Source organism: Schistocerca gregaria, chromosome 2 (genome assembly GCF_023897955.1).
Source record: "Schistocerca gregaria isolate iqSchGreg1 chromosome 2, iqSchGreg1.2, whole genome shotgun sequence".
NCBI classification, from domain to species: domain Eukaryota; kingdom Metazoa; phylum Arthropoda; class Insecta; order Orthoptera; family Acrididae; genus Schistocerca; species Schistocerca gregaria.
Window position 1 is genome coordinate 672,645,601 of NC_064921.1, and position 24,367 is coordinate 672,669,967.

Genomic DNA, 24,367 nt, shown 5'->3' on the forward strand with positions numbered 1-24,367 from the left:
CAGCATTTGTGCACCGCCGCTGTCAGTGTCAGCCAGTTTGCCGTGGCATACGGAGCTCCATCGCAGTCTTTAACACTGGTAGCATGCCGCGACAGCGTGGACGTGAACCGTATGTGCAGTTGACGGACTTTGAGCGAGGGCGTATAGTGGGCATGCGGGAGACCGGGTGGACGTACCGCCGAATTGCTCAACACGTGGGGCGTGAGGTCTCCACAGTACATCAATGTTGTCGCCATTGGTCGGCAGAAGGTGCACGTGCCCGTCGACCTGGGACCGGACCACAGCGACGCACGGATGCACGCCAAGACCGTAGGATCCTACGCAGTGCCGTAGGGGACTAGCCACTTCCCAGCAAATTAGGGACACTGTTACACCTGGGGTATCGGCAAGGACCATTCGCAACCGTCTCCATGAAGCTGGGCACCGTTAGGCCGTCTTCCACTCACGCCCCAACATCGTGCAGCCCGCCTCCAGTGGTGTCGCGACAGGCGTGAATGGAGGGACGAATGGAGACGTGTCGTCTTCAGCGATGAGAGTCGCTTCTGCCTTGGTGCCAATGATGGTCGTATGCGTGTTTGGCACCGTGCAGGTGAACGCCACAATCAGGACTGCATACGACCGAGGCACACAGGGCCAACACCCGGCATCATGGTGTGGGGAGCGATCTCCTATACTGGCCGTACACCTCTGGTGATCGTCGAGGGGACACTGAATAGTGCACGGTACATCCAAACCGTCATCGAACCCATCGTTCTACCATTCCTAGACCGGCAAGGGAACTTGCTGTTCCAACAGGGCAGTACACGTCCACATGTATCCCGTGCCACCCAACGTGCTCTAGAAGGTGTAAGTCAACTACCCTGGCCAGCAAGATCTCCAGATCTGTCCCCCATTGAGCATGTTTGGGACTGGATGAAGCGTCGTCTCACGCGGTCTGCACGTCCAGCACTAACGCTGGTCCAACTGAGGTGCCAGGTGGAAATGGCATGGCAAGCCGTTCCACAGGACTACATCCAGCATCTCTACGATCGTCTCCATGGGAGAATAGCAGCCTGCATTGCTGCAAAAGGTGGATATACACTATACTAGTGCCGACATTGTGCATGCTCTGTTGCCTGTGTCTATGTGCCTGTGGTTCTGTCAGTGTGATCATGTGATGTATCTGACCCCAGGAATGTGTCAATAAAGTTTCCCCTTCCTGGGACAATGAATTCACGGTGTTCTTATTTCAATTTCCAGGAGTGTATATCCGAGTCTGGACATACGGATGTGCACTTTAAGCTGAAATATGCATTTTAGTTTGGTTCACAAAATTCCAATGCTCTTGAAGTATCCTCTGATGTCTTGTTTCTTTTATGACATAATGTAAGATCTTTTAATGTTTTACATGTGGGTTACTGCGTCATCGTAGCTGCTTAAGCCTGTTATCTGGTGCTCTCTGGCAACTGCTGAAACGAACTTATTTCTAAAAGTGTAACACGCGCAAAAAAGTTAAAACTTTATATGTGGAAGCTTAGCTTCTTTTCCGGTTTATTAATTTTTGAGGCCAATATTATATGTGAAAGCTATGTATATTAATTTAAACTATTAACTTTTCTTAATTGTGTGTTCGCACTACTTAAGAGTGATCTTGCTATAGACTGACTACATCACGTGTCCTATGCTGTCATCAGCTGGTGAGATCACGTGACATGAGCTATTACTGGCTTACAAAATCGCATCGCAAACTCGATTTCAATGCTTCGGAAAGCAATGCGGTGTTTAGTGAAATCGAATTAATACCTTTGTAATACGAAAATATGCAGCGTACATGTTGCTGCACATCAAAGGTCTTTCAAAACGTGTGTCCTCACCCCCAACCCCCGACCCCCCACCCCTCGAGTTTCGTTTTCTAAAGTTCCAGGAAATTATACGTCGGTATATAAAACTATAACCATGCAAAGAACTGATGAGTTTTACAGTGCCGAGGAAGAGTATACTGTCACTTAATACGGAAAAAGTGTATTTTCACCCAGGAGAAAGTGTATTTTTAGCCAGGAAAAATCCGGGATTTTTTTTTCATTGTCCACGTATTCACCCTGTGTAAGATAGGGTAATCAGCAAGCCAGAGATTACTGAGAGAAACATTGTGCACAAGTTAACAAGAGTTAAAAGCTAAGTGCAGTTGTGTGGTATAGGTGGGGGGCTGGGGGGGAAAAAAGACAGATCAGAAAATAAAAATACAGAAAACTAAAAGAGAGCGAAGAAAAGAATAGTTACTGAGAATAAATGCTGAGACAAAAAAAATTAACATAAATAAAGACCAGGTGGGTGGCAAGACCCCACCTGAAGAATTCTGAGAAACTTGTGTCCAAACAATCCATGAAAGATAGGGGACTTTACTGGGATCCGTAAGACTTCAGCCCCTGCATGGTTTAGTTTGTGAGGATCACCTGTTAAAATTCTTGGAATCTAAATACATTTTCCCAATTCAATTTCAAATAGTCCTATTCCAAATTCTATGGCACTTTCCTTCATGTTTACCTCACCCTCATTAAAGTTCAGCTACACACTTCTGTTCACATACCTACTAACAAACAATTGCGCTTACTTTTTGACAGTTGCCATCGTTTCCACATCAAATATTGGTTCCCCTACAGCCTTTGCATGCAAAGCAAATATATTTGTTTAGATAGAGACTCTGTACGGCAATACGCCACCATTCTCACCTCAGCCTTCACTGGACATAATTACCCCACCAACCTAGTTCAAGAGCAGATTTCACTGGTCATCACATTAAATCCTGGTGCTGCTGATACCTCAAAAAAGACTTGGGAATACACCTCTTGTCATATAGTATTATCTTGGTCTTGAGTATATTAATCAGTTACTTCAGCCATGCTATGACTTCCTAAAAATCATTCACTGAAATGAGGTCCATTCTATGTGACATATTTGCCTGCCACTGCTAGAACAGCTTTTTTGTCATCCTCTCAATCTCCACAATATCCTCCCTGCACCCCATTGTCCAGCACTATGGCTCCTATCCCCGTGACCATTCCCCACCGTAACACTTGGCCTATGCACCTTCCTCCCACTACCTACAAGGTGTGATGGAAAAGTAACAGGACTTTTTGTTTCTATTAATTAATCATTATTTATTCACCAACACCAACTTTGTCCCCATCAAAGTAATCACCTTCAGATATAATACACTTGTGCCAGTGCTTTTTTCAGTCCTGGAAGCACTTCTGGAACTCCTTTTTTGTTATAGCACTCAGTTCCTTGAGCAGTTCTGTTTTTAATCTCATCAGTGGTGGCAAACAATGATGCATTATCTCATTTTAATCAAAGAAAACAGTGAGAAGAAGCTTCACATGTGTCTGAACTTCTCGAATTTTTTTGGTGTTTGATCTTCAGACAGTTTTCGTTGGGACGATTGGGAATTGGTTTTGACGTCATACATGTATACCCATATTTCAACATCTGTTATAACCTCCTTTAGAAGTCCTGGATCGCTGTCGACTTCATTCTATATCTGAGCAATTTCTATGCAACACCATTTTCTATTGAAATTCATAAGTTTCACAAATAACTTTGCTGCTAGACATTTCACGCAGTCCTCCCCCCACTCCAAAAAAAAAGAAAAAAAAAAAACAATTGCTTGGCATGAGCCAAAGTATGTGCCAACATCATCAGCAACCACTCAGATTGTGAACCAGTGATTTTCCAGAAACATTTTCTTTCTTTCTTGCATATTGTCATCAGTAATTGATGTGCAAGGCAGTCATCATCTTCAATATTTTCTCGGCCCTCTTTGAAACATGTATACCACCCTTGCCTTAATCACAATAGGTTCACCAAAACCTACAGTCGTTATTTCAAAAGCAGTGCAGCAGTTTATTCTGTTTTTCATGAAAAAATTAATGCAAATTTTTTGATCCATCTTTTTCAAAAGTAAAAATTCACTAAGCACTCAAAAGCATGTATAATGTTTTCAACTGTCAACAAGAAACTAAATGTTCAAAACAGCTGAAAATGCAAACATACACCAGGGACATATGTACCAACAAGGGAATGTGTATAACGAAACTGCCTGTATATGGTGTTATTAATTTGAATGTGTGCAAATGTCTTTTCTATATGTTTGCAAATCGTGTAACAGAGGTAGAAGTTGGGCACAAATCTGGTACTCACGTACTTGCATGTGGGAAATCACCAGAAAATCACATCCAGACTAGCTGGCACACCAGCGCTCATTGTTAATCTGCCAGGTGCATTCGATGCAGGGCCGGCTCCTGCCTATGTCCTGGAAGTGGTGCATTAAAATAAGTGGCTGTCTGGGTGAGTCGTTTTGGTCCACATAGCCTCCCCTTCCCAAAATATGAAGATAAAAAAAGTGATCGTAGCTCTTAAGCTACGCAGTTTAGAGCCCATGTTTACTGCACTTTTTGGCTTAGAATGATTTTTCCTGTCATATCCCTGAATATTGTCCATTCCTCCTAGGACATTCTATATAAAAAGGAAACCAATATCATATGGAAATCTTTAGGCTATCCATAATCCCATAATAATATAATGTATTCCAAATACAGTAATGGTCAGGGAAATGCCATCTGAATGTGCAGTTTCTTCCAGCTCATTCAACAAACCTTTCAGTGTAACAGAAGTGGGGAGCAGTGGAAGAATGAACCAGATACCATTCAGGTAACACAGTCAGTTTACAGACGGGTCGAAAACAGATGAAGGTGCTGGGGCCGTGGTATAGACAGAACTAAAGAACACAATCTCTCTAGGAAAGCTGGCTACAGTATTCCAGGCGGAGATACTCGTATCAGATTGTTTGTGGAGGAGAATCTACAGACAGCAAAGCAACTCCGAAATCCTTATCAGCCCCAGTAACAAGATCAAAGATCATCACATAATGTTATGAATCCTTTGTGACGTAAGGGGAATAACAACAGGGTAAATAAGCTGGAGATTCCTCGTCACTCAGGCATTACTGGAAATATACAAGCTGATATGCTAGCTAGAACAGGCAATGAGACCATTACAGCATGTAGAAACTGGGACTACGACACATAAACAAAAATGTGGTAAACTAATAATGCCGAAACTATGTTTAAAGAGAAGTTCTGTAATACTGGGCTTGGAACAGTGTGGTGTTGCACAGCAGTCTGTCAGAACAATGTGTAGCACTACGTCTACCTAGACAATGAATGATGGTTGTAATCATTAAATCACATAATAGTTCCTTTGTTAAGAAATATGAAGATGATTAAAAAAAAATTTGTCTGTTTTTCATGTGGCGAGTGTACTCACAGATGCCACATATCTTAAATGTGGAGCGGCAATTGCAATATGATCCCAAGTTGTGGGACCTGTGTGCGCCCTTGTGTATTCTTCTTGGTTTTCGTCTTAGACTGAAGTAACATGATGCACCACCAAATAAAAATAAGTACAGTGACGTTGTTGTGTGACATGAGAGCAAGTTGGAAGAAATTTAAAATGTCTGTGTCGATCTTCAGGATTGCCACTAGTTTCCCCAAGTGAAATTCCCTGAATTCCAGACACGTTATAGCATTTTTCCCTGACAAATTTTGAGATGTCAAGGGTAAGTTAAGGCGTAAGTTGATAATCTGTCTTTACAGCTACAGTACAAGAATTAAGATGTAAGTTGACAATCTGTCATTGCAGCTACGGTACAAGAAACAATAGTGCAAACAAGGAAATATCTAAGAAACACTTGCAAGCAGATGGTGATTCAGGATGTGAGCAAAAATCTTAAGTACCAACATCATCTTTTGCAATGCACTGTTTTAAATGGAGAAAGCAAGCCAAATGGTATACGTGTTTCATTAAGACCACTGATGTTATTTTATTTCAATAAAACAAAATACGTTTGGTGACAAAAATAGGCATTGACTTGGAGTCACGAGATTGATTTCAAATACCTTCACTGATTTCAGAAAGAACCGCAGAAAAAAGTAGACCTTTTGAAAGAAGCGTATAAGGCAAGGAAGAATTGTGTAAATCAACACTGTAGGTTACAACCAATAAAATATTGGTTCTACTATGTTCATTATTGTCAGATATTACCCACTGTGTCATATCAATTATTTTACAGATATTATGTGACTTTTCTTTCAAGAAATATGTGAGCACATAGCATACAAACCACCAGTGTCTGACACAATTTTCCTCTTCTTATCGTCCATACTTTCCAACATATAATTGCCAAAATGTACTGTTGTTGTTGTGGTCTTCAGTACCGAGACTGATTTGATGCAGCTCTCCATGCTACTCTATCCTGTGCAAGCTTCTTCATCTCCCAGTACTTACTGCAATCTACGTCCTTCTGAATCTGCTTAGTGTATTCATCTCTTGGTCTCCCTCTGTGATTTTTACCATCCACGCTGCCCTCCAATGCTAAATTTATGATCCCTTGATGCCTCAGGACATGTCCTACTAACCCATCTCTTCTTCTTCTCAAGTAGTGCCACAGACTCCTCTTCTCCCCAATTCTTTTCAATACCTACTCATTGGTTATGTGATCTACCCATCTAATATTCAGCATTCTTCTGTAACACCACCTTTCGAAAGCTTCTATTCTCTTCTTGTCCAAACTGTTTATTGCCCCATTTCAATACATGACTACAGTCCATACAAATACTTTCAGAAATGACTTCCTAACATTTAAATCTATACTCGATATTAACAAATTTCTCTTCTTCAGAAACGTTTTCCTTGCCATTGCCAGTCTACATTTTATATCCTTTCTACTTCGGCCATCATCAGTTATTTTGCTCCCCAAATAGCAAAACTCCTTTACTACTTTAAGTTTCTCATTTCCTAATCTAATTCCCTCAGCATCACTGACTTAATTCGACTACATTCCATTATCCTCGTTTTGCTTTTGTTGGTATTCATCTTATATCCTTCTTTCAAGACACTGCCTATTCCGTTCAACTGCTCTACCAAGTCCTTTGCTGTCTCTGATAGAATTACAATGTCATCGGCGAACCTCCAAGTTTTTATTTCTTCTCTGTGGATTTTAATACCTACTAAAATTTTTCTTTTGTTTCATTTACTGCTTGCTCAGTATACAGATTGAATAACATCGGGGAGAGGCTACAACCCTGTCTCACTCCCTTCCCAACCACTGCTTCCCTTTCATGCCTATCTGGTTTCTGTACAAATTGTAAATAGCCTTTCGCTCCCTGTATTTTGCCCCTGCCACCATTAGAATTTGAAAGAGAGTATTCCAGTCAACATTGTCAAAACCTTTCTCTAAGTGTACAAATGCTAGAAATGTAGGTTTGTCTTTCTTTAATCTTTCTTCTAAGATAAGTCGTAGAGTCAGTATTGCCTCATGTGTTCCAGTACTTCTACGGAATCCAAACTGATCTTCCACGAGGTTGGCTTCTACCAGTTTTTCCATTTGTTTGTAAAGAATTCATGTTAGTATTTTGCAGCCATGGCTTACTAAACTGATAGTTTGGTAATTTTCACATCTATCAACACCAGCTTTCTTTGGGATTGGAATTATAATATTCTTCTTGAAGTCTGAGGGTATTTCACCTGTCTCCTACATCTTACTCACCAGATGGTACAGTTTTGTCAGGACTGGCTCTCCCAAGGCCATCAGTAGTTCTAACGGAATGTTTTCTACTCCCGGGGCCTTGTTTCGACTCAGGTCTTTCAGTGCTCTGTCAAACTCCTCATGCAGAATCATATCTCCCATTGCACATTCATCTACATCCTCTTCCATTTCCGTAATATTGTCCGCAAGTACACCACCCTTGTGTAGACCCTCTATATACTCCTTCCATCTGAGCTCTTGCTATTCATACAAGTGGTTCTCTTTTCTCCAAAGGTCTCTTTAATTTTCCTGTAGGCAGTATCTATCTTAACCCTAGTAAGATAAGCTTCTACAGCCTTACACTTGTCCTCTAGCCGTCCTTGCTTAGCCATTTTGCACTTCCTGTCTATCTCATTTTTGAGACATTTGTATTCCTTTTTGCCTGCTTCATTTACTGCATTTTTATATTTTCTCCTTTCATCAATTAAATTCAATATTTCTTCTGTTACCCTAGGATTTTTACTAGCCCTCGTCTTTTTACCTACTTGATCCTCTGCTGCCTTCACTACTTCATCCCTCAGAGCTACCCATTCTTCTTCTACTGTATTTCTTTCCCCAATTCGTAACAATTGTTCCCTCATGCAATCCCTGAAACTCTATACAACCGCTGGTTTAGTCAGTTTATCCAGGTCCCATCTCTTTAAATTCCCTCCTTTTTGCAGTTTCTTCAGTTTTAATCTACAGTTGTGGTCAGAGTCCACATCTGCCCCTGGAAATGTCTTACAATTTAAAACCTGGTTCCTAAATCTCTTTCTTACCATTATATATAGTCTATCGGATACTTTCTAGTATCTCCAGGATTCTTCCATGTATACAACCTTCTTTTATGATTCTTGAACCAAGTTTTAGCTATGATTAAGTTATGCACTGTGCAAAATTTTACCAGACGGCTTCCTCCTTCATTTCTTACCCCCAATCCATATTCACCTACTATGTATCCTTCTCTCCCTTTTCCTACTCTCGAATTCCAGTCACCCATGACTTAAATTTTTGTCTCCCTTCACGACCTGAATAATTTCTTTTATCTCATCATACATATCATCATCATCTGCAGAGCTAGTTGGCATATAAACCTGTACTACTGTAGTAGGTGTTGGCTTCGTGTCTATCTTGGCCATAATAATGTGTTCACTATGCTGTTCATAGTAGCTTATCCACACTCCTATTTCTTTATTCATTATTAAACCTATTCCTGCATTACCCCTATTTTATTTTGTATTTATAACCCTGTATTCACCTGACCAAAAGTCTTGTTCCTCCTGCCACCAAACTTCATTAATTCCCACCATATCTAACTTTAACCTATCCGTTTCCCTTTTTAAATTTTCTAACCTACCTGCCCAATTAAGGGATCTGACATTCCACACTCCGATCCGTAGAACGCCAGTTTTCTTTCTCCTAATAACGATGTCCTCTTGAGCAGTCCCCGCCTGGAGATCCAAATGGGGTACTATTTTACTTCTGGAATATTTTACCCAATAGGACACCATCATCATTTAACCATACAGTAAAGCTGCAGGCCCTCGGGAAAAATTACGGCTGTAGTTTCCCCTTGCTTTCAGCCGTTCACAGTACCAGCACAGCAGGGCCGTTTCGGTTAGTGTTACAAGGCCAGATCAGTCAATCATCCAGACTGTTGCCCCTGCAGCTACTGAAAAGGCTGCTGCCCCTCTTCAGGAACCACATGTTTGTCTGGCCTCTCAACAGATACCCCTCTGTTGTGGTTGTACCTACGGTACAGCCATCTGTATCACTGAGGCACGCAAGCTTCCCCACCAACGGCAAGGTCCATGGCTCATGGGGGTGGCAAATGTACTAAAACAAATAAAATGTCTGTAAAACACGACACTGTACGATGTACTTGTGGTGAGACAGTCGCAATTCTTGAAATCCATCGCCCATGACCTCTGGCCTGCCGAGGATCACTGCAGTCCTGGGTCCATGGATAAACCATGGAGATCTGCTGCATTACGCCACACACAAACAGAAACAGACCCGTCCTGCAGGTAGATCAGTGAGACTAGATCCGAATGGCATTGCTGGAAAATGAAAGGCTTCAGATTGACAGGCCCAATGAATTACAGATACCTGCAGAAACAGCGTGAGATTTTGGACCATCATGGGAATCCACTCGTGCGGCCAGATATTCACGAGCCACAGACAGCATGTTGATGAAATAAGATAACGGAGCTCAATCCATGCAACAGATAACTTGTTTGAATACTCTGAAAATCAGTAATAATGAGGATAGGTGGCAACTCACCATAAAGGTGATTGATGAGCTACAGACAGCCACATAGAAAAGATAATCACACTCTCACAACTAAATTTTCAGTCATAGGTTTTGTCAGAAAACGAGAGCACACAATCATTCACACACAACTCACGCACACATGACCAACGCCACTGCATCTACAGTCTTTGAAAATCAAATCCAAACAAATGACTCCTCATCCCTATCTGCCTTCATCGGCAGCTGCTAGGCTAGTGGGAAGAGGTGGTGGCAGCACTGACTGCACACTGAGGAGAGTGGTAGGAAGGGGAGAAGCAGCAGTAATGAGGGAGTAGGGAAGCAGCGAAAGTACTCTGCTGCACCCAGCCAGCAGTGACGTAAACAAAACATTTTATCTACTGAGACAAAAATAAAATTTTTCAAATTTCCTGATATTTCCCTGAATTCCAGAACCTGTTGCAACCGTGGTCTTAAATTTGAACTTGGAATGTTCATTCAAGTAATGTTCTCTATAATGTAAGGCTTCAAATAGGAGAAGTCATTGTGTATTCAGATATAATATTTGAAGTTTGTTACAGAAGTACAGATGTACAGTGTGAGTATAATTAAAGTTAAACTTTCAAAATGCTTTAGAAATAACACCACTGGTCAGAATGATGTCAAATTGCAACTAAATTTCGGAGAAAGGGGGGGGGGGGGGGAATGAATGGCAGAAGAAAAAAAATATTGTGAAAATTGACAATTGGTGGCAGCTTTTCATACTGTCACGTCTGTGACATTCGTCATGACTGTCTCAATGATGGATCGCGCTCTGCTTGTAAAGATGCATTACAAGAATAGTGACTGTGCACACATCACTCTGCAGAAGTTCTGAACACTGAAGGTTTTGAAAAAAGGCATTGGTCTGATGACTGTCATAGGTCTGGAGAAAATGATTCGGAAAGACGGGTGCAACCTGATAAAGGGAGGAAACAAATTGATTCGATGTCAGTGGAAGCAGTGGCCAAAGCAATGCAGGAGGAGATGAGTGATGGTGTGCAAACATGAAGTACTTGGAGAATTGCCCAAACAATGGACGTACCCATGAGCACCATACTTAAAATCTTTTGAAACACCCTTCTTTGCTATCCATTCAAAATTACCCGTGCACACGAGTTGCTTCCTATTGACCTGTCAGCAAGAGAGACATTTGCCTTAGAATTTCTTGCTCACATGGAAGCGGACAATGATTGGCTGTGGAACATTTTGTGGACAGACGAAGCCCACTTCCATCTGACAGAATATGTCTATACACTGAATTGTCGAATATGGGCAATGGAAAACCCACATGCAAATCAATTAGTACAACTTCATCCCAAAAAGGTCACTATGTGGTGCAGGTTTACGGCATCATTTATCATAGGGTCATATTTTTTCGAAGAGACAGAAGGGCTGTGCTAAAACACCTGCCCATTAATACTATTAACATTAATGTCAATGTCCTGTTATCCATACCATCACTGGTAAGCACTATGAGTGTCTTTTGCACAACCATGCCATTCTAGCTCTCTAACAGTGTGGATGGGATCAAGTTTATGCAAGATGGTGCACCTCTGCAAATTGCAAATCCAGTTAAGCAGCTGGTGAAGCACCATTTCAGAAATGCTAGAATTATCATCTTCAATTTCCCTAGAGCCTGGCCGTCCCAATCACCTGATCTTAATCCGTGTGACTTCTGGCTGTGGGGCTATCTGAAAGATGTGTTCAGTGTGCCGATTGCAAACATAGCTGCACTGAATGCACGCATTGCCCATCACATTCTGAACATGACCCGGGAAACACTTCAGTCAGTTGTGGAACATGCTGTTTCTCGATTTCAACTTGTTGCAAAAAGCAGTGAACAGCATATTGAACATGTTCTGCACCAATCACACAGAAATTAATAATCTGATTTGATTTTAATTGGTGCTTTTTATGCAGTTTCTGGCCTAAGGATAATTAGAAACCGATGTGATTGATGCTTTTTACGCAGTTTTTGGCCTCTGAGTTTTCCCATCCAATGTGATAAGACCTTGCCATTGTGGTTGGGCTTACATAACTAACAGTATCACACCTGTACACCCATGCACACTGAGTAGTACAGTTTGTTTAATATCAAATGTACACCTTAGGCATTGTTGTATGATTCATTTGTCATTTGTACGAGCACTATTAATTACAGCGCCATCTGTTGCTACATATTTTCCCCATCTCCAATAATATTCCATTGCAATTTGGTGTCATTCTGACCAGTTGTGTTATTTCTATAGCGGTTTGAAAGTTTAACTTTAATTATAATCATCGTGTATATTGCAAATCAGAACATTGGACCGTCAAGAAACTCTATTCATGGGAATAGAGAAAGTAGCACCCAAGTGTTTACTGTATTGTATAAGGCTATTGGCTGGCTTTACTAGAACGACAGGGAAGAGATACCGCACAATAAACTTAGTTTCAATGCGGGCAACAGGCGGCTAAGACCATTGTCTACGTGTTTAAATCAAATGAAATATACATCAAGAGTTTTTATGGGTTTCTCACCTGGCACTCTCTCAATATCCTAAACCTTCTGGGACCTGTTTCTTGTAAGCTATTAAAAGGCACAGTAGATTTTGAAATAATTAAGGAATTATGCAGTTACAACTGCAAGCTGTATGTAGTGCCTTTTGCTTAAGGGAACAAGCAGTAAACATTTTCTCATGGATATGGTTTTACTCCTCAAGTGACTATGTTACTTCAGAATTAAGTATGTGTAATTAATTAAACTGCACCAAAGAATGACTACAGTACATGACATAAAATACATAGCATTGTATGTACTGTAAATTAAACCACAATTTCACCAACCTAGGTCTTCATATTTATAAGGGGCAATGTGTGTTAACAAATAGCGATGGAAAGGAATTTTTGATAGAAAGAATTTGTGCTTCAGCTGGTTTTTTCTTAAAAAATCTTATCCCTAACAGTAAAAATCACGTAAATAATGATAGGCAAGGAACAATTTTGTTTCTTTTCAACATTACTGGGCGTGTTGTTTAATATTTTTAGGCAATACCACAAAGCTGTTCTAACACTTTTGAGCCGTTTGCTGAAAATATGACTTATAAATGGGATGGAGTAGTATCTTCTGCTATAAAAATACTGCTGCTGCGAGAACATCAGAAAGTGCCATTAACATCTACATCTACACTGTGCCAAGCACTGAGAGATGCATGGTACAGGGTACATCCACTGTACCAGTTATTAGTGCTTCTTCCTGCTCTATTCACATGTGGAGTGTGGGAAGAATGATTGTTTGCCTCTATGCGTGCAGTAATTATTCTAATCTTATCCTCATGTTCCCTGTGTGAGTGATACCTAGGGGGAGGTGGGGTTTGCAGCATATCCCTGGAGAGATCGTTTAAATCCAGTTTTTGAAACTTTGTTAACAGACTTTCTGTATCTTCAGTAGTCTGCCAATTCAGTTCTTTCGGAATCTCTGTGACACTCTCACCTGAACTAAACAAACCATTTATGCTGCCCTTCTCTGTATTCATCAATATCCGCTTCTAGTCCTATCTGGTTTGGGTCACACACACACACACACACACACACACACACACACACACACACAAACACACACACACAAACTTGAGGACGGCTCACGTAAGTGATTCATAAGCAATCTCTTCCTCAGTATCCCACCAATAAACCAAAGCCTACCACATGCTTTAGTCATGACTGAACCTGTGTGATCATTCCATTTCATATCTCTACAAAGTTTTACATCCAGGTATTTGTATGAGTTGGCCGATTCCATCAGAGACTCTTTAATGTTACAGTCATAGGATACTACATCTTATTATTTTGTCAAGTGCACTGTTTTGCACTTCTGAACATTTAGAGCAAATTGCCAATCTCTGCACCATGTTGAAATCTTATCAAGATCTGACTGAATATTTATACAGCTTCTGTCATATAGCACTTCAATATAGAGAACTGCATCATCTGCAAAAAGCCTGATTTTACAATCAGCATTGTCTGCAAGGTCATTAATAAACAAAATAAACACCAAGGGTCCCTCACACTTCCCTGGGGCACACCCAAAGTTACTTCTACATCTGACAATGACTCTCCATCCAAGATAACATGCTGCATCTTCCTTACCAAAAAGTCCTCAATCCAGTAACAAATTTCACTTGATATCCTATATGGTCGTACTTTTGACAATAAGCTTAGGTGCAGTACTGAGTCAAATGTTTTCTGGAAATCAAGAAACACTGCATCTACCAGATTGTGTTAATCCAAAGTTTTCAGTATGTCATGTGAGAAAGGTGCAAACTGGATTTCGCTAGATCAATGCTGGTTGGCACTTAGGAGGTCATTCTGGTCAAGATACCTTATTATATTGGAGCTCAGAATATGTTCTAAGATTCTACAACAGATCGATGCCAAGGACATTGGACGGTAGTTTAGCAGGTCACTTCTACTACCCTTCTTGTAGACAGGTGTAACCTGTGACTTTTTCCAAGAACTGAGCATGACTTTTTGTTTGAGGGATCTACAATAGATTATAGTGAGAGGAGGGCTAACACGGCTGCAAATTCAGTATAGAATCTGACAGGGATTCTATCAGGGCCAAATTTTAACAATTTCATCCATTTCTCAGCACCTCAGGCTCTAATGTATATTTCATTCATGTTTTCAGTGGTGCTAAGATTTAATTGGGGCAATTCTAAAGGAACATTTGAAAATGGAGTTACGCATTTCAGCTTTGGCTTTGCTACCCTCAGTTTCAGTTCCTGTTCATTCGCTAGGGACTGGACATTAACTTTGGTGTTACTAATAGCCTTTACACACGACCAGAATTTCTTTGGATTTTGTGAAATGTGATTTTATAATATTCTGCTACCTGACAACCCCCCCCCCCCCCCCCCCCCCCCCATGAACCATGGACCTTGCCGTTGGTGGGGAGGCTTGCGTGCCTCAGCGATACAGATGGCCGTACCGTAGGTGCAACCACAACGGAGGGGTATCTGTTGAGAGGCCAGACAAACGTGTGGTTCCTGAAGAGGGGCAGCAGCCTTTTCAGTAGTTGCAGGGGCAACAGTCTGGATGATTGACTGATCTGGCCTTGCAACATTAACCAAAACGGCCTTGCTGTGCTGGTACTGCGAACGGCTGAAAGCAAGGGGAAACTACAGCCGTAATTTTTCCCGAGGACATGCAGCTTTACTGTATGATTAAATGATGATGGCATCCTCTTGGGTAAAATATTCCGGAGGTAAAATAGTCCCCCATTCGGATCTCCGGGCGGGGACTACTCAGGAGGATGTCGTTATCAGGAGAAAGAAAACTGGCGTTCTACGGATCGGAGCGTGGAATGTCAGATCCCTTAATCGGGCAGGTAGGTTAGAAAATTTAAAAAGGGAAATGGATAGGTTAAAGTTAGATATAGTGGGAATTAGTGAAGTTCGGTGGCAGGAGGAACAAGACTTCTGGTCAGGTGACTACAGGGTTATAAACACAAAATCAAATAGGGGTAATGCAGGAGTATGTTTAATAATGAATAGGAAAATAGGAATGCGGGTAAGCTACTACAAACAGCATAGTGAACGCATTATTGTGGCCAAGATAGATACGAAGCCCACACCTACTACAGTAGTACAAGTTTATATGCCAACTAGCTCTGCAGATGACGAAGAAATTGAAGAAATGTACGATGAAATAAAAGAAATTATTCAGATAGTGAAGGGAGACGAAAATTTAATAGTAATGGGTGACTGGAATTCGAGTGTAGGAAAAGGGAGAGAAGGAAACATAGTAGGGGAATATGGACTGGGGCTAAGAAATGAAAGAGGAAGCCGCCTAGTAGAATTTTGTACAGAGCACAACTTAATCATAGGTAACACTTGGTTCAAGAATCATGAAAGAAGGTTGTATACGTGGAAGAACCCTGGAGATACTAAAAGGTATCAGATAGATTATACAATGGTAAGACAGAGATTTAGGAACCAGGTTTTAAATTGTAAGACATTTCCAGGGGCAGATGTGGACTCTGACCACAATCTATTGGTTATGACCTGTAGATTAAAACTGAAGAAACTGCAAAAATGTGGGAATTTAAGGAGATGGGACCTGGATAAACTGAAAGAACCAGAGGTTGTACAGAGTTTCAGGGAGAGCATAAGGGAACAATTGACAGGAATAGGGGAAAGAAAAACAGTAGAAGAAGAATGGGTAGCTCTGAGGGATGAAGTAGTGAGGGCAGCAGAGGATAAAGTAGGTAAAAAGACGAGGGCTGCTAGAAATCCTTGGGTAACAGAAGAAATATTGAATTTAATTGATGAAAGGAGAAAATATAAAAATGCAGTAAATGAAGCAGGCAAAAAGGAATACAAACGTCTCAAAAATGAGATCGACAGGAAGTGCAAAATGGCTAAACAGGGATGGCTAGAGGACAAATGTAAGGATGTAGAAGCTTATCTCACTAGGGGTAAGATAGATACTGCCTACAGGAGAATTAAAGAGACCTTTGGAGAGAAGAGAACCACGTGTATGAATATCAAGAGCTCAGATGGCAACCCAGTTCTAAGCAAAGAAGGGAAGGCAGAAAAGTGGAAGGAGTATATAGAAGGTTTATACAAGGGTGATGTACTTGAGGACAATATTATGGAAATGGAAGAGGATGTAGATGAAGACGAAATGGGAGATACGATACTGCGTGAAGAGTTTGGCAGAGCACTGAAAGACCTGAGTCGAAACAAGGGCCCCGGAGTAGACAACATTCCATTAGAACTACTGACGGCCTTGGGAGAGCCAGTCATGACAAAACTCTACCAGCTGATGAGCAAGATGTATGAGACAGGCGAAATACCCTCAGACTTCAACAAGAATATAATAATTCCAATCCCACAGAAAGCAGGTGCTGACAGATGTGAAAATTACCGAACTATCAGTCTAATAAGTCACAGCTGCAAAATACTAACGCGAATTCTTTACAGACGAATGGAAAAACTGGTAGATGCGGACCTCGGGGAGGATCAGTTTGGATTCCGTAGAAATGTTGGAACACGTGAGGCAATACTGACCTTACGACTTATCTTAGAAGAAAGATTAAGAAAAGGCAAACCTACGTTTCTAGCATTTGTAGACTTAGAGAAAGCTTTTGACAATGTTGACTGGAATACTCTTTTTCAAATTCTAAAGGTGGCAGGGGTAAAATACAGGGAGCGAAAGGCTATTTACAATTTGTACAGAAACCAGATGGCAGTTATAAGAGTCGAGGGACATGAAAGGGAAGCAGTGGTTGGGAAAGGAGTGAGACAGGGTTGTAGCCTCTCCCCGATGTTATTCAATCTGTATATTGAGCAAGCAGTAAAGGAAACAAAAGAAAAATTTGGAGTAGGTATTAAAATTCATGGAGACGAAGTAAAAACTTTGAGGTTCGCCGATGACATTGTAATTCTGTCAGAGACGGCAAAGGACTTGGAAGAGCAGTTGAACGGAATGGACAGTGTCTTGAAAGGAGGATATAAGATGAACATCAACAAAAGCAAAACGAGGATAATGGAATGTAGTCAAATTAAATCGGGTGATGCTGAGGGAATTAGATTAGGAAATGAGACACTTAAAGTAGTAAAGGAGTTTTGCTATTTAGGAAGTAAAATAACTGATGATGGTCGAAGTAGAGAGGATATAAAATGTAGACTGGCAATGGCAAGGAAAGCGTTTCTGAAGAAGAGAAATTTGTTAACATCGAATATAGATTTAAGTGTCAGGAAGTCATTTCTGAAAATATTTGTTTGGAGTGTAGCCATGTATGGAAGTGAAACATGGACGATAACTAGTTTGGACAAGAAGAGAATAGAAGCTTTCGAAATGTGGTGCTACAGAAGAATACTGAAGATAAGGTGGATAGACCACGTAACTAATGAGGAGGTATTGAATAGGATTGGGGAGAAGAGAAGTTTGTGGCACAACTTGACTAGAAGAAGGGATCGGTTGGTAGGACATGTTTTGAGGCATCAAGGGATCACAAATTTAGCATTGGAGGGCAGTGTGGAGGGTAAAAATCGTAGAGGGAGACCGAGAGATGAGTACACTAAGCAGATTCAGAAGGATGTAAGTTGTAGTAGGTACTGGGAGATGAAGCAGCTTGCACAGGATAGAGTAGCATGGAGAGCTGCATCAAACCAGTCTCAGGACTGAAGACAACAACAACAACCTGACAACCAAACATGTTTCACTCAACATCTCTCTATAACCCTACCTTTTGTATTACACTTATTATGCGGTAATCTCTGTTTCATAAGAAGTTTCTTTACTGTGACTGTGTCCATGGAGGTTCCCTCCCATTACGAACTGCTGTACTGGGTACAGTACTATCGAGTGTATTGTACAATACTGTCCAGTGTGTGGTCAACTATTTTTTCAAACTTGAGCCAGAGTTCCCCTACATGCTCCTGACCTGTGCTGAAAGTTCAAGTTCCTCATTGAGATAAGATATTACTGATTTTTTATCTAGTTTACTGAACATATATATCTTTCTGCTTGTTTTAGTTGTCCTTTGTACTTCGGTAATCATTGCTGCCACAACCACGCCTTGGCTATTGGTACAAGTTTCGATGTGGACATCCTAAAAGAAGTCAGGTCTATATGTTGCCATTAGATCCAATATATTTCCATCATGAGTGGTGTTCCTAACTATCTGTTCTAGGTAGTTTTCGAAGAAGGCATTTAGTAAAGTTCCACAGGGTGTCTTATCATGCCCACCACTTTAAGAATTATAATTCTACCAATTAACTGTTGGATGATTAGTGTCCACCGATGATTCCGGTGTGATTGGGGAACTTACATACAAGTGAACTGAGATTTACTCTTAAGTTCTCAGTCCTATGGCACAAGCCCAGGAAGTTGCAGCCTAGCTTGTCACCGAACTTTCAAAGTATCTGGTTCAAGCCTTCCACTCAGCTAAGAACCGAAGGGCCACAATCAGTCCTGGGGACAGCTGCAAATTGTGAGCCTCCTTGAAAAGACCATGTACAAGGCTGGTTTTCTCAACCTTCTCTGCCATTGCTGGAATGACCCAAGAATGACTTTGGAGCCCAGACAACGGGCACCATTTCTTCCAATGTTTGCCACAATCTGCAGTTGGTTTCACCCTGTTCACTTTATGGCTGCTGGAATAACCTCTTCAACATGTTGAATGAGGTGCCCAGGCATACACACAATTGCATCGGGTGTCCTTTGCTATCCCCTACCATTTCCCTAACATCTGAACTGCTGACGATTAATAGACCCTTTTGCATTTGCCTCCTTCTGACACCAGACATAACATGTTTCCGCAGAACAGGTAAAGTGAGTCCCACTGGCTCCCAGTGACAGGCAGCACCACAAACTTGTTGGTTAGGCAGATCGGTACAACACCCTGAGTCCTCCCTTGTCCCCATCCACTCTGTACAGGACACATAGGTCTGCCATTGACACAGGAGGAGGAGGAGGAGATTAGTGTTTATCATCCTATTGACAACGAGGTCATTAGAGACAGAGTGCAAGCTCGGATTACTGAAGGATGGGGAAGGAAACTAGCCGTTCCCTTTCAAAGGAACCATCCCGACATTTGCCTGAAATGATTTAGGAAAATCACAGAAAACCTAAATCAGGATGGCCAGATGCGGGTTTGAACCGTCATCCTCCCGAATGCTAGTCCAGTGTACTAATTGCTGCACCACCTTGCTTGGTGCCATTGACACACTACTCTGTCAACAGCTGAGTGGAGAGGAGCTTCTCATAGCTATAGATGTAGCGAACATGCAGCAGTTAGGAGGCCTAGGACAGTCTAACAGTAAAGTTCGCTCAGTGCGTTTTTTAGAGTTTTCTGTGTTGAAGTCATTTAGTAAACTTCGTGCTTTAGTTTTCACCTCACGTTTCTTATTGTTTCTAGTGAAATATTTCAGTAAAATTTTGATTCAGTGCTTTAACTTTGTTGAGTGTTACAGTGGCTGCTTGAATTTTTGGTTTTAGCTAGTAATTTTGTGAAGTTTTGTTGGTATTGGTATTAGCTGTGTTGTAGTAGTATAAGACAAGTAGGTGCTTTCTTAGTAAACAGAGAATTTCGAGACTGCTATTGTTAGTTCTATAAATAGTTCTACTGGTGTAACTTGTTAGTTCTATAAATAGTTCTACTGGTGTAACTGAACCTAGGTAATGTAGACATTCAGTTTTTTCAGTTACTGTAAAATTTTACCATGAGTGAGAAGTGTGAGTTCTGACGTAGATTTGTGAGTAGTGGGTTACAGTGTGGGATTTGTTCAAAGTATTTTCATTGGAGGGAATACAGTGAGGAAGCCAGTGCGCATTCTAGTGAGATCCGCTCCTGGGAATGCAGAATCTGTAGTAGAAATAAGTTTATAGAGGAGCAGGAGCATAAGATCTGTGCCCTTCAGGTGCAATTACCGCACACAGAGGAGGAACTACAAAGCGCATTCAACAGGTTTTGCACAGTCTTCCCTAATTTTTTATTTTTTGCAGGAGGAGAATGAAATTTTTTGTGAACAGTTACGAACATTTAGTTATACATTGAGCCTACTCAATCTAGACTCCATCAGCTGTGATGCATCTGGCCCAACATTCCTTCCATAATGTAAATGCACTTTGGTAAAATTCTGGGGATTGACTTTTACACCATCGCTTGACAAAATAAGGTATTTCTCACTATCAAATGTTTTACCATGCAGGTGGGACTTCAGATGACCAAAGAGGTAAAGATGAGACAGAGCCAAGTCCGGACTGTAGAGAGGATAAGGAACAATTTTCCAACCCATTTTCCTGATTTTCTTCTGCATCATAAGGGCTGTATGGGGTTTGGTATTGTCATGGTGTAGTCTAATGAACTGTCCCTGAAGCTGTCCTCTTGATGGCATGTCACAACTTGTCCAATGACAAACAGTAATGGTCCGGGTTAATTGTGGAGCCAGGTTCCAAAAAGTCAATGAAAATGACACCACATTGCTCCCAAAACAAGGAGGCCATCACCTTTCGGCCTGCTGTTCGTGAAAGTGTTTGTTTCTTCTTCTAAGGGGAACCTGGATGATAGCACTCCATGGATTGGGTTTTGCTCTCAGGTTCGGGCAAAAACAACAATGTTTCAACCTGGATAATGACACCGTCAAAACATTGTTTCCACTCTTCAGTAAAGATCATCATGAGACCTTCACTCACTCACTCACTCACTCACTCACTCTCTCTCTCTCTCTCTCTCTCTCTCTCTCTCACACACACACACACACACACACACACACACACACACACACTCTCTCTCTCTCTCTCTTCCTCATCGTTTTCATTTCTCTTGTCAATAATCTAGGCACCCAATGTGCACAGATTTTTCTGTACCTAGTCACTGTACCAGTGCTACCACACTATCCAATGACAAACAAGTCATTGCACCACACTATCGTGTCATCACATATCTGTCATTTCAGATAATTTGATCAATGGTCTTATTCACATCACTCACTGCTGTCAACAGTCTACCGCATCGTGGATTGTCCAGTAGAGAGAAATCGCCCTCTTTAAACCTCTGCAACCACCGCTGGCTACTGCTGCAATCCACTGTGTCTTTCCCGTAAACAGGGAGCAACTTCCTGTGAATCGATGTGCCAAAGTCATCGTTGGTCTTGAAGAGGAACTCCTTCACCAACCATTGACGCAACCTGACATCTACTTCACAGTCCATTATGGCTCACCTGTAAATTAAAGAAAATACTTTTATACCAACTTATAGCTAAATGTTCCAAAGTATGTTCACACAAAATTTCATTCTCTTCCTGCAAAAAATTAACAAATTAGAGACGACTGTACAAAACGTTTTGAACACCCTTTGTGGATAGGTTGAGGAGGGTGAAGGGTGGTGGGGAATGGGAACTGGCAGTTGGCAAGAAGGCAGCTAGGAGGAGGTGGAATTCAGATAGTTATACTTTGCTTATATGCAATAGGTGTGACCAACTGTCAGAGTTGAGTGGAGAGGAGCCTCTTGTAACTGTAGATGTAGGGAACATGCAGTAGTTAGGAGGCCTGTGAGTTGCAAAGTCTAACAGAAAGAAGAAGGTTCAGCTGCCAGGCAGTTTGCACAGTAGAGGTGTCAGCCAGCATTTGCAGGAAGTGTTGGGGAGTCAGTACCAGGTCACCAGCATTTTGAAGCCTAGTGCAGGATTGGCTCAGGTGACTGACAGCACAGAGTTACGTAGAAATTTTATAGAGGAGGATCAGGTAGTGATAGTGGGTGTAGCAGGAAGCAGTCTTGATAGGGATGGGGAATATTATGTAAGTGGTGACTTGGTAAAGATAGCTACTCAAACTGGTGGCACTAAAGTACATTTCGTGCATCTGTTTCAGCGTCATGATCAGCCGCATCTTAATGTGGCTGTTAGGCGCATTAACATGGGGCTGGGGAGGGTGCTGATGGCAGAGGGCATGTGTCACCTTTCAGTGGTGCCAGATGGGTCTATCAGTAGATCAGATTTCACTATGCATGGGAAGGAGAGGCTGGCAAATCTTGTAGGTGACAGTGCAGTGGGTGGTGGTGGGATCATTCATGGAAAAATTCCTGTAGTAGTTGGTGTTAGAGCTGCACCTTTTTTAGATTGAAGTTAGCTGACAAGTATACCTGCTTAAAGGAAGTCCCTCTAAGGGCTCACCTTCAGAGGATGTCATGTTTCCAAGTAGAGAATGAATTGGCATATTTCATCAAAATATAAGAGGTATTAGAAATAAAATTAGTGAACTGCTTATAGATGTTGACAACTCAGAGGCTTCCTTTACGAGGGTACAGATTAGCTGGTTGTTTTTCAAGGAGTTCCTTGCGGGGTGGGGGACTGGCTATGAAAGTAAAAAACAGTATTCCATTTGAGTCCATACGCGTATCATGGCACTGAACTGAACAGATATTTGAATGTTGTGCAGTGTACTGATTGTTACCTATCTCTATTATTAGAGAACTGAAAAATAGTGGAATCTTACGTGGTATATTGCGGTAGGACCACACTCTCACCACGTGTTTTAGAATGAGAATAATACGAGTAATTTCATCAAGACTTATTTATTAGTAGCTGCTGAAAGATTACACACTGCAGATCTCGTTTGTCTAGGGGTTCTCGAAGTTTTGTCTGCAAAATAATCATTCCAACAAGCATGGCCTGGGTTTTCTTTTTGTTTGAAATAAACACTACCGGATCTGAAATACTTTCAGCTAAAAATTATATTTATTCATACTTTTTGTTAGTAAATACATCATTTTCACTATGAACATTGATACTCTAAATGCATTATGCTGCACTTGTCACATAAACACATCCATCTCCCTCCAATACAGACAAATAAGTGGGGGCCGGTGGGGCAGGTGGGCAAGCCAACGTGTCCCCGGAAGCTGCAGACATTCCTGCATTCTAGATTCTTTGGTCTACGGACCTCAATATAATCCAAAGATACATATAAATAAATATACAACATTTAACATCTCAAACAAATCCATTATTTATCATAAAAGAAAATATTCATAACTAAATAAATTAAACACTTTTCTGGAACATAATGAAGTTACCTTAACTCTTTACTGTCGGCATTGTACTTTCCGCTTGAGATAAACTTTATCTCTGACAGTTAATTACGTTACAGCAGGTGCAGTTGAATTTAGTGAAACTAAAATTCTAATTGTTGTAGTTTATTGGTCCCCTGACTCTGACTTCAGAGCATTTCTGATACTTTGCAGGAAGTACCATAAATTAGTTAGATGTGGTGACTTCAATATAAATTTTTTATACGGTGGTGCAAGGAAAAGGATGTTGGTAGATCTCCTAAATTCATATGATCCGATGCTGACTGTGATTTTTCCAACTAGGGTGTAGGGGAACAGAAGAACAGCCATAGACAATGGTTTTATTCATTCTTCATTAATAGATGGGCATTCTGTTAGTAAATGGGTGAATCGCCTTTCAGAACATGATGCACAAATTTTAACACTAAAAGGCTTTTGTACTCAAATAAATGCCACATATAATTACAGACTATATAGGAAAGCAAATGCAACAGCAATAGAGAGTTTTTTAAACCTTGCCAAGGAACAAGAGTGGCAGGATGTTTATAGTGCCGATAACATAAATGATAAATATAACGCTTTCCTTAACATATTTCTCATCCTCTTTGAGAGCTGCTTTCCACTAGAATGTTCTAAACGGGGTCCAAGCAGTAATAGGCAGCCCGGGTGGCTGACTAGTGGGATAAGGATATCATGTAGAACAAAGTGGGAATTATATCAAAATGTTAGAAGTAGTCACAATCAAGCGACAGTAGACCATTACAAACAGTATTGTACGGCGCTTCAAAATGTTATTAGGAATTCGAAGAGTATGTGGTAAGAAAATAGAATAGCTAATTCACAGGATAAAATTGAAACCTTATGGTCAGTTGTGGAGGAAGTGTCTTTTCAAAAGTCAGTTTGTAGTAAAAATATTTCT

The 24,367-nt window shown here is 41.1% G+C and overlaps 1 long non-coding RNA gene across 1 annotated transcript; it reads right to left on the bottom strand.

Moving 5' to 3' along the window:
- Window positions 1-20,357: 20,357 nt before the first annotated feature.
- On the bottom strand, window positions 20,358-23,230 carry LOC126336303 (uncharacterized). The gene is made up of 3 exons (XR_007564943.1): window positions 23,127-23,230; window positions 22,875-23,020; window positions 20,358-21,601 (listed from the first exon to the last, which is right to left on the bottom strand). It is a non-coding gene; the product is annotated as an uncharacterized LOC126336303 (long non-coding RNA).
- Between the last annotated feature and the right edge of the window lie 1,137 nt (window positions 23,231-24,367).